This window comes from Buceros rhinoceros, unplaced genomic scaffold, assembly GCF_000710305.1.
Source record: "Buceros rhinoceros silvestris isolate BGI_N320 unplaced genomic scaffold, ASM71030v1 scaffold768, whole genome shotgun sequence".
Taxonomy (NCBI): Eukaryota; Metazoa; Chordata; class Aves; order Bucerotiformes; family Bucerotidae; genus Buceros; species Buceros rhinoceros.
This window is the reverse complement of record NW_010426107.1, coordinates 13,451-23,379: the sequence shown is the minus strand read 5'-3', so window position 1 is coordinate 23,379 and position 9,929 is coordinate 13,451. Positions and strand designations below refer to the sequence as shown.

Below are 9,929 nucleotides of genomic sequence, written 5' to 3'. Positions count from 1 at the left end.
TGACCCGCTGCTAAGTATTAGCCATCATGGAGGCACAGTAGCTGTCTCTGCATGAGCTGTTGTGCACAGCCTCCCTGAGGCTGCACCAGGAGAATGTCGTGTTCCTCTTCCAGAGATCACAAGCCTTGGAGACGCCTCAGGAGTAAGCTCACACAGTCAACCACTTTTGGTCAATTAAAAGAAAACAACAATAAGAAAACAACAAAGAAAGGAATAGCTTTAAATTCAGCCTCTCAGTTCCCCAGTGGGAACTCTGCGTGCGGAGCAGGCGTGAGAGAGAGGGGAAGGTGCAGCACAGGCTGTGTCCCGGTGGAGAGCCTGATCCGGGGAAGGGCCAAGCTCCTGCAGTGCCGCCTGTGTTACATCTCAGATTTATGCACAGGTTCACTTAGTCTTCTCACAGCTGTCTACAACAGGAAGTGATTTCGTTTTGTGGACAGCTACACTGGAGAAAAAAGGATGCGATTGTAACTCTGCTCTAGCTCTGACCTTTCTGTGTTACAGATGTCCAGTGTTGACCTGGCCTGGAGAAGGGTGCAAAGGCTGAAACAATCATGGATTTTACTGATCAATTGTGCTTTAGGAATTATTGACAGTTTTGCACAGGTTCTTGAAAATGTTATTTATAATGAAATCAACTAAAACTATTTTTGCTATAAGTTCTATAAGGTGCATAAGAAAAACCTTAAATTCATCTAGTAGCTGTTCCCATGAACAGGTTTATTTTAGTAAACAAAAAAGAATTTTTATCAAGTGTTATGACGCAAAAAAAAAAAAATTCAAATTTCTGGGTATGCACAGATGACCACGAAGACTTATTCACGTGCATGACAGAATTTGTGTTTTGGTTTATTTTTATTTTGTTTGTTTTTTTTTTTTTAATTGTATGAAATGGGCTTTCTGAAGTTTAAAATAGTAAAACATCTAAGATGATGTTCTGTGCTTGCAGTGTGTGAGTGTTGCTTTAGTGCAGTGTTGCAGTTATAGTGTCTGGTCTTTTAGCTTTCTGTTTTTCTTTTAATGTAGTGTGAAGTGTCTTATCCTTTTCTATAAATTCCAATTTGCCTTAAATCTTTCAATGCTGTAGCTGTTTCAGTAAGTAGTCCAAACTAATGGTGTAGAATGCTTTGACCAAATGAGCTGGTCTATCATGCCTTGTAAAACAGCAGCATAGGGCTTTTAAAGGTAGTCAATAAAAATTGCTGAAAATTTGGCTTTTTTAATGTGTAGTCAGTGTTTTTAATAATTTTTCACATAATATGTAGGGTAGTGAAATGCAAGAGGGGAAAAAAATGTTTTGTGTGAAACACATTTTCTGACCGGGGAAATTTTAATAGGATAAATTGTTTGTAAGGCCGTATGCCAATAGTTCCCTCTGGTAGTTTGAACGATTTAGGAACTCTGCTGTATGATGCAATGTAAAATCTTTTTTTGCCTTTTTTTCAGAAACTAACTTGATGTTCTAGTTTTAGCATAGTAGAGTAGGGAGTTTGGGGAGGGGATATCACCGAATGTTTTTGTCCTTCCTTTATACTAATGATAGTGCTTTAGGATGAGGATTGTGCTGAGACTTAGCAAACAGAAAACTTGCTATTACAGCAAAATGGCAAAAGCTAAAGGACTCGTTTTCAAACATACGCTGAGATGTAAGTAGAAGCATAATTGATTGGGTACTAGCTCTATATAGTAGGTAAATAAAAATAAAAAGACTTGGCACTTTTAAAAGGTAACTTTACCAAAGAACAAAGAGCCAGTAACCAATAATTCTGATTTGTCTCAGCATTACGTCTTCTGTACTCTTTTATTTTTGCCGGACCAGTTTGCGGTTAGGAGAATGTGCCTTTTTTGTACATTTGCATTTAGGTTTTATAATTTTAATTGATGTATGGACACAAAAGCATGAAGGAAGACTTGGATCCAAGCAGTGCCACACTTTACATCATCACTACAAGTGTTAAGTGTAAAGAAAACCAATTTTGAAACTATGAAATTCCTGATTCATAAATACACAGTTATTTGTACTTCACGTATTATTAGATAATTCACTGCTACTAAAGCTCTTTATTACAATTGCATATGTTTTAAATCGAATGATAAATTAAGTTGTCTTCCAAAACTGTGTACTTCTCTGGTCAGCTGTATATGATCAGTTATCTACCTCAAAGTTTATTTCCTTTTATATTGGGACAGGTTGCTGGCCCTCCCTGTTTCCACAGACCAAATCATCCTAGCTCGGGAGCTAGGGCTAAGCAGTTGTTTCTTTCAAGTATTTTTTAGTTTTTAAATTTTGTGTGAGTATTGGAGTATAGATGTCGGTGACATTTCATAGTTTCAAAAGTAAATTGCTGCTCTGAGAAGTGTAGATTCTAGTGAAATACATAGTCATAAGAGATGTGTTTTTGTTTTTTCTTTTTTTAAAAAAGTTGTGGTATTATTGGTTCTATGCTCCCTGGAATATTACTGCTTTGTAAAAGTCCAGACTTCCTGCAGCACCTTGCCTGTATCTGGTAACTTTCCAAACCTGGATCTCTCACTACTTGATATTTTTGCGTTAATTAAAACTGCAGTATGATAGCTGTGTCAGAGGGAGGGAAGAGCTGCTGCCAGAAATGTCTGAACTAAGTGCCATACTCATTGTCTGGGTAAGATTTGGGAAATTTAACCTCTGTACATAAAGAAATAATCAGTTACTTAAACATCACATAGTAGACAGCCATTAAATTATAAAAAATTAATTTATGAAGAAAGACCTTTTGTACAGATTGAAAAAAAAAAGATTTTCATAGAGATATCTATATGATCAAGAGAGTTAATTTTTTATTTTTGTTTTACTAGTGCCACAAACTTGCCAGTGGTAACTTATTTGTCCGGTTCAAGATAACTCTGTAGTTTTGTTTCCTAGGACTTGTTGTTAAACGCCAAAAGACATTTTTGAACTGTAAATTTGATTAGATTGTTAGCTTTTTTCTGTTTTATTTCTTTGAAAACTTTTGAATAAAAAAGATCAAAAAAACCCCCAAAAACGCATCGTCCTTTTCCTTCAGCCCTTCCTTTATTGTCGGAAAACCCAAACAGGTTGGTTATGGTGAAACCTTTGTGTTTATTTTGAAGTGCTTGGAGCTGCTTTCTGCCTTACAGTCTGGGGTTTTCCTTCCTCTATCTTTTGATAAAATCAAATTTTAACTCTTTCAAACCACGTTACAAAGTCACTTATTCTTTCAGACAAAACAGGGAAAGGCATACGAAAAGCGTACGATGAAATATCTGATCTGAATGCAAGAACTCTGTCTTCTGCGTCAGCCTGCACGGAGGGTTGCGTGTAACCAGCCCCGCACACTGTAGCTGTAAACGCAAGCCACTTTTCTCGAAGTAGGTGTGGAGATGGAGGTCGCTTTGGCAGTTCATAGCATTGACCTGCTGCCTAAAAGTGCTTTCATCTTCCCAAGTGCAGTGGTGTTGGGTGGCCTACCCGGTTCAGGAGAGCAGAGGTGATACTTCTCTGGAGTTAGAAATTATCCCAAGTGTTTGCCTTCCAGCTGCAGTCGTTGAGCATTTTATTTCTTTAAAGATAATCTTGGGCTTTACTGTCCTTTTGGCAAGATCACCACTGCTGATGGTGTGAATCAGGTAGGGGACTGCTCTGCCCAAGGTAAGGCTTGGAAGAGAAATAGAGTAAGATATTGATGAGTGTGGCATGTCTCCTCAGCCAAATGCTTTACCGATCACACAGTCCTCATCATAACTCTGTATTGATCGGTATGACAGGAGAGGGGCTCTGCACCCAGTGGCAGAGAGCAGTGGCTGTGTGATCCAGTGGGCTCCTGCGCCGTGCCCCCGTGCTGAACAGGCGAACGGGAGGCTCGCTCACTGCAGGCTCTGCTGCCCTGGAGCACCAACCCTCTTCTCCTCAGGAGACAGTCCTTTACATTATACACGTGGTCTTGACATATCCCGAGGGCTCTGACAGCCCTGTGACAGGCCAGGCAGCCTGCTGGCTGGGCCAGCTGGGGTCACGCTGCAGGCAAGGCGCAACCCAAGCTTTCAGTCACGCAATACTAACACAAGATACTGAGGAGAATTGTGTTTCCAGTGGAGCTGGCCAGAGGAACTCTACTAGAGGTTAGGAAACTTGATTTACATTAGCTTGTGCAATAAAGACATCCTCCATAATGATGACTCTTACTATTAATGAAGAGAAGAAAACCTCACGCTGTGTACTACTAAACACAGTTAGACTCCCCTAACTGAAGAAATGCTAATCCTACCATTTTGTGGTAATTTAAATACTGGCCCAGTATGTTGCCTGTCAGAAATGCAATGTATGAGAAGACGAATGCGGAAGAGTTCTGAAGGGTTTTGTTGTATTATTCCTGTTCATCACAATCCTGAGTTAATCTCAGATTAATAAGTGGTCTTTCTGAATTAACTATGAATACTGCCTTACTAATAAACTCAGAATAATGCAGGCTGGAAAGATTTTTGCAATCTATTTGCTTTTCTAATTAGCCCAGTGATAAACTTGACTCTCTTACTGTAACTCCAGACACATTTGATAAGAGTGAATGCTTTCAGATTAGTACCTCTTGCCTGATACCAGAAGGTTGTGTGTATCATTTCTATCAGGCAATCTGCAATCATGCAATGTCTTTGTGTAATATACTTTTATTATATATAATAAAACTCAGTGCCAACTGGCTTGTTCAAATGTTGTCTCCATCCTGTTGCATACAATTTGTTTTCAAACCTATTTGCAAACATGCTGTTAATAAAATACTTTACCTGTTAAAAAATATTGATAAGCATCATGTTCATGCGGGATGATTTTATACTGATACAAATACTTTGTGCAAGATTATGCACAGACGCTATTTCTTGTTGGTTGTTAGTGATTAGAAAGCAGCCTTTCTTCAAGTGCTGAGCAGAATCTTCTATCTTCCCTTGTTTTCTAAATTAACTGAATGGGGCAGGTGCAAGACAAGTGCAAGCAGTGCATTAACTGCAGTGTAGCTGATGACCGAGCTCTGCCAATGGCTGTTTGCATGTATTGGGCTAGAACATTTCTGCAGGAAGTCTGAATAGGCTAAAACACTTTCCTGGTACTTTTTGACAGTTTTTCTCAGGGAAAAAAATTTTAAAGTTCTGTTTTGTTCTCTCCCCTTCTAGCTTTAATTTATGCTATGGTACCTCCACCATAGCAGGTGAACTTGATGATTCTCTAAAACTGTGCCACCTCACTTTCTGCAGATACATCACATGGGAAAAGCATTTCATGTGCCAGAGTATTTATATGAGTTTGTACTCCTCCCGCACACACTCCACCGCGCTTGTTCCTTTTGCTTTGATCAACTGCTCCAAAATTATTTGCAAACTTTCATGTGTTGGAATAAGATACTCAGTCCTATCCCATCCAGCAGTGTCTTACTCTGAAAGCCAATGTGTTATTTGGTGGCATTTAAGATGTCTGCTATTACCTTCCAAACTCTTGCAACACTGATAGACTCTTTCAACTGTGAAAGATCGTCTGTATCATTCCCTAGCCAACAAACTCTCTGGCATTGATTAACCCAAACAAATCTGAGGTTTTTGGCTTTCAGACTTGGTCCATTAGTTCCATCCAGAATAGGGGTTAGGATATACAAAACCTATTCTGTTTGGCAGCTTCTCCTCCAGCTACTAAGGAAAGCCAAGCTGATGCCAGAACAGCAAAGATTTACAGTGCAGTGACCAGAGGGAGTGTGTAAAAGCCTGCACGAGTCAGTCCTTCCTTTTCAGGACAGCTCTAACTGCACCTACCATCTGAGAAAACTGCAGCCCATTTCTTTAGAAAGAAGAAATGTCACAGGAAAATACTACTGGTTTGGGTTTTTTTCCCATGTCCAAGAAGAAGGTACAGGTTGTCAACAGGCAAGCTTTAACTCTTTAAGTTATCTTGCCTTTTTCAACAGTATCCCCTCACTCAGTACTTGCATCAGTGGTGTTCTGAATTCTGCTATGTTTCATCGGGCTCACTTCAGCTGAATAACCTGTTCTCTTTCAGCAGCTTCAGGGATGGAAAGAGATTTTGGGAGAACATAAGAACGAAGGTATGTGGCACCCTAAACAAACACTTCCCATGTGCATGCTGCAGGTGTTCAGAGCAGCCTGCTCGAGGAGCTTTCTAAGTAGCTTGATTGTTTCAGAGCCTAGCACGCTGGTGTTACCAAGGGAGAAAACATTTGGAAAATGATTTCTGCATGTACACACTGCTGATCCCAAAGAAGTCATCAGCAGTATGAATTTTCCCCAGTATTTTCACCACCTGAAGTTCACACACAGGGCTGATGCTTTGATAAATACGATGTTTTGGTAAATAATCCTAGCTTTTTGCAAACACAAATAGAAAATGACTTTTCCTTTGTGTGTTTCAGGCTTTCCCCAATGGGAAATATGTTCCAGCCAATGAGAAAGTACTAATCTTTTTTTGCCTTTCAGTGTAAAAAAAATGAAAATTTGTTTACAGGCCTTTGTTACAGCCTCCCTTTTGTATCAGTTTGTTAGGGTATCTTTAGCCAGACTCAAAGATAATCTGTAAGTAGAATATACATAACTAAGCACATATAAAGCAGTTACTTATTGACTAGCCGGCAGAAAAGAAAGGATTTCACAGGCCTTTAGGCTAAGCACGAGCACGGTCACCCAGCAAGGTACCTGCACAGTGGCTTTGCTGGCCAAGCAAGTGTTGGGCAGGAGGGGAAGGGTCAGTCCCTGTAGCTCCCCGGAGCAGGCCCCCAGTGTTGCTGTGTTTCCACCTGCTGCCATGCTCTGTCAGTGCCTCTGCCACTGACTAGCTTTGCTCTTTCTTTAGGTTTTGTACCTTTTTGATTTCCGTCCTGAACATTTGAGCTACTGGCAGTCTTGTTCCAACGCTGTACCTCTGTCCATAATTTTACCTTTCTTACCTCTCCACAGACTTCCTCAGAGCTTTTTTTCAGCAGTCTGAGGCAGGGTTGTGCAGCTGGGCCAGATCGGAGCTGGCCACAGGCAGCTACAGCCCTGGCAGAGGGGAGGGAGCTGTACGGCAGGGGCTGCAGCGAAGGGGTGACATACTCCAGGTCATCCTCCTATCAAGGAGTCGTCATTCAAACAGTTGGAGGAGAGGGTGTTCAAAGAGGTCCAAGTCTTGCTGTCTTTGCCAGAACAGAACAAATATTAAGTTTCAAACAGCTTCAAGAGAGGCCTGTGTAGCTGGGTAGAGTAAAATGCTCCAGAAGTTACCAGCCCTGCTCTGTTCACCGTCCACAGTTCAATGGGTTCCAGCTGTCGGTAGGCAGAGGGTTTGTACGAGAGTGGGAAGGAGGCAGCTCATCAGCAAGTCACAGGCTTCACGCGGTAAAAGGCCTGTTGCCACTTGTGCGGTCGCTGAGCCATGAGCTCTTGTACCAGAGAAGTTACTGAACAAAGCCATAAGGAAGTAAGCTTGCGTATGAGAATGAGAACGCTCGGGGTTTAAGTTGCTTCTTAGTAAACTCTATTTGTATTTAAGAGAGTGGTCTAGCTCCATCTTCACTGTGGTGTCTCTAGAAAGAACAAAGCTCTACCCCCTATGCTAGGGCAAATTTTGTACTGAAGTGTTGAAAACCCAGATTGCAGATTTTAGCAAACAAACCCGAGAATTAAGCAGTTCCAGGAATTCCTCTCCTGCAAATATTTTGCAGATGAAACCAGCCAGTCCTCTCTGGGAAAACAATTCAGGACAAACCATACCATTGCGTGTGTTACAGTGAGCATATGCACAGCTCATTTATTCCAGATGGTGATCATCTGATCAGCCCTGCAGTGTGCACTGCTGCCCCGTTTCAGGGCTGCAGTTAATTTCCTAAGCAATGCTGTGCTCATGAGCAAACCCGACCACTGGGGCCCTTCCTTTTTTAACTGGGCTCGCAGAGGTGACTGAGCAGTGCCAAGCCCCTCAGAAGAGCAGCTGGTGCTGACCAGGGCTCAGGCTCTCCCCACTGCAGTTGCCTTTGGCTAGTCAGTCAGGGGGACCGGCTGGGGAGACCCCCGTACTCCAGCTTTGCCACTGCTGCTGTTCTTCCCCAAGCTTAAATAACAGCTGATTTTGCAGCCGCCAGAGGGCATCTGCTTTATAAGATGAAGTACTCAAAAAGGTGAACTCCCATTCATAGCGAGTGATGATGGCACATTTGTAGTTACCTATTATTAAAAGCAAAACCTTGTCCTGCCTTTGCACAATACAATGCAAGTGCTCACATTTCTAATAATGTATTTTTTTTATTCATTGTTAAGACAGCAATAGGGTTGTCTATCAAAGGAAAAAAAAAAAACCCTAATTTTCTTTTGGTTAATGAAATGGGTAAGGGTGCCTTTGTTGCACAGCAGGCAAGGGGGAAAAACAAAGAATAAAATTAATATAATCAAAACCACAGAATCACCAAAAACACAAGTACTCCAGGCAGGGTCAGGGAGAATCGACAAGTAGCTTGTATGAGACAGATGAACACAAGAGGAGCCAAACAGCAGGGGAATTCTAGAAAAGCCAAGCAGACTGCAAAGATTCAACCCAGACCAGACTGAGAAACCTTCTATCTCATTAACTCAAAGCCAGTCTATTTGCATATACTCTGAGAGCATCCTTTTTGTTATTATGTCTTTGTAAGAGACAACTGAAAATACGTTTATTCAAAGCACAGTGTAAATGAACCAAATACCTTTTCGGGAAGTAAATACAGCTCTGAAAATAAATTGGCGTCTTGGGGGCTAAATGAAAAATCTACACTACAGAAGAAAACTATGCAAAGTATTTGGGGTGACACAGTAAAGGCTGCATTTTTGAAAGTGCATTCAAGACCTTTCCGTAGACATTAAAGATGACTTCTGTATCTATCCTGATTACTAAGACAGATGGGGAAAGTGGGAGGAGGGAGCAACAGAAATAGTTATTTTTGCTGCTTTGTCTCTATCTGTAGTGGAGGTTGAATCTAACGAATAAATTAACCATAACCCACAAAGGCTGTTAGTGCTTCAAGTCTCAGAAACTTTCTGTAGCATCCCTTTTGGTCAAGGAGAATCCGCTTGCCTACGCCTTTCAGCCAGCTGTGTTCACCTCTGGTTCTGCTGGATGCTCAGCCTTATACTGCATCATCAGTGCCCCGAGCGAGGCCAGTGACTATGACCGACACAATCTTGCTTTTAGATGTGGACTACAAGAAGCATTTGTTAATCTCTGCTAGGGATTTTGTCACCCTTCAAAGTAATTAGATGAATTGCTTCTGGACCAGGCCAAATTGCTGTATCGGGCACAATAAAGGACCTAAAGAGCAACCAGAACAAATAGGACGGTTCATAGACTGTCATGAATAAAAATACTGTAAGTCTGGAAGTATAAAGTATTTCTGTGTTTTGCATACCCCCTAGCCTTAGGCTAAACAGTGCACAGACAGAGACTCGAATTTCTGGAACAGAAGCTGATCCAGGCATGTGTTTGCAATTTTTGAGGATTGCTTTTTATACTGAATGAAGATTGGGGAGAAAAGACACAAATCCAATTTTTTTTTGTTTTTTTCCCAAATTTCAGACCTGAAATCTTCCCCTTTCTGAGGTTTTTGGTTTTTTTTTCTTTCCAGTCTTGAGTATTTGTGATTGTCTTCTTTTGGCATCCCCCTCAATGTCAGTTTGATTATGTTTGTCACAGGTTTTATACGATGCTGCAAGCAGGACTCAAATTAGGATTGTTGTGACCAAAGGACAATAGCTGTGCCAAAAAGACAGACTTTTTTTGATCTAACTAGCAGATGCTCTGCTAACGTCTCTCACTTTTTTGCCTCTCTCTTGCCTAAAGGACTGAAACCAGCCTGTCAGCATGATCGTGCTCAGGGGAGCTACAACTGTTTGCACAAGATCTGAAACTACCTAATACCTACTTTAATGTA

General features: G+C 41.2%; 1 protein-coding gene across 2 annotated transcripts in view; it reads left to right on the top strand.

Moving 5' to 3' along the window:
* The window catches only part of RBMS1 (RNA binding motif, single stranded interacting protein 1), a 66,186-nt gene extending 63,179 nt beyond the window's left edge, over nt 1-3,007 (top strand). For both annotated transcript variants that reach the window (XM_010141335.1, XM_010141337.1), the window contains exon 13: nt 505-3,007. The gene's annotated coding sequence lies outside the window, so the exon portion shown is untranslated. The remainder of the gene's footprint in view (nt 1-504) is intronic.
* Nucleotides 3,008-9,929: the final 6,922 nt, after the last annotated feature.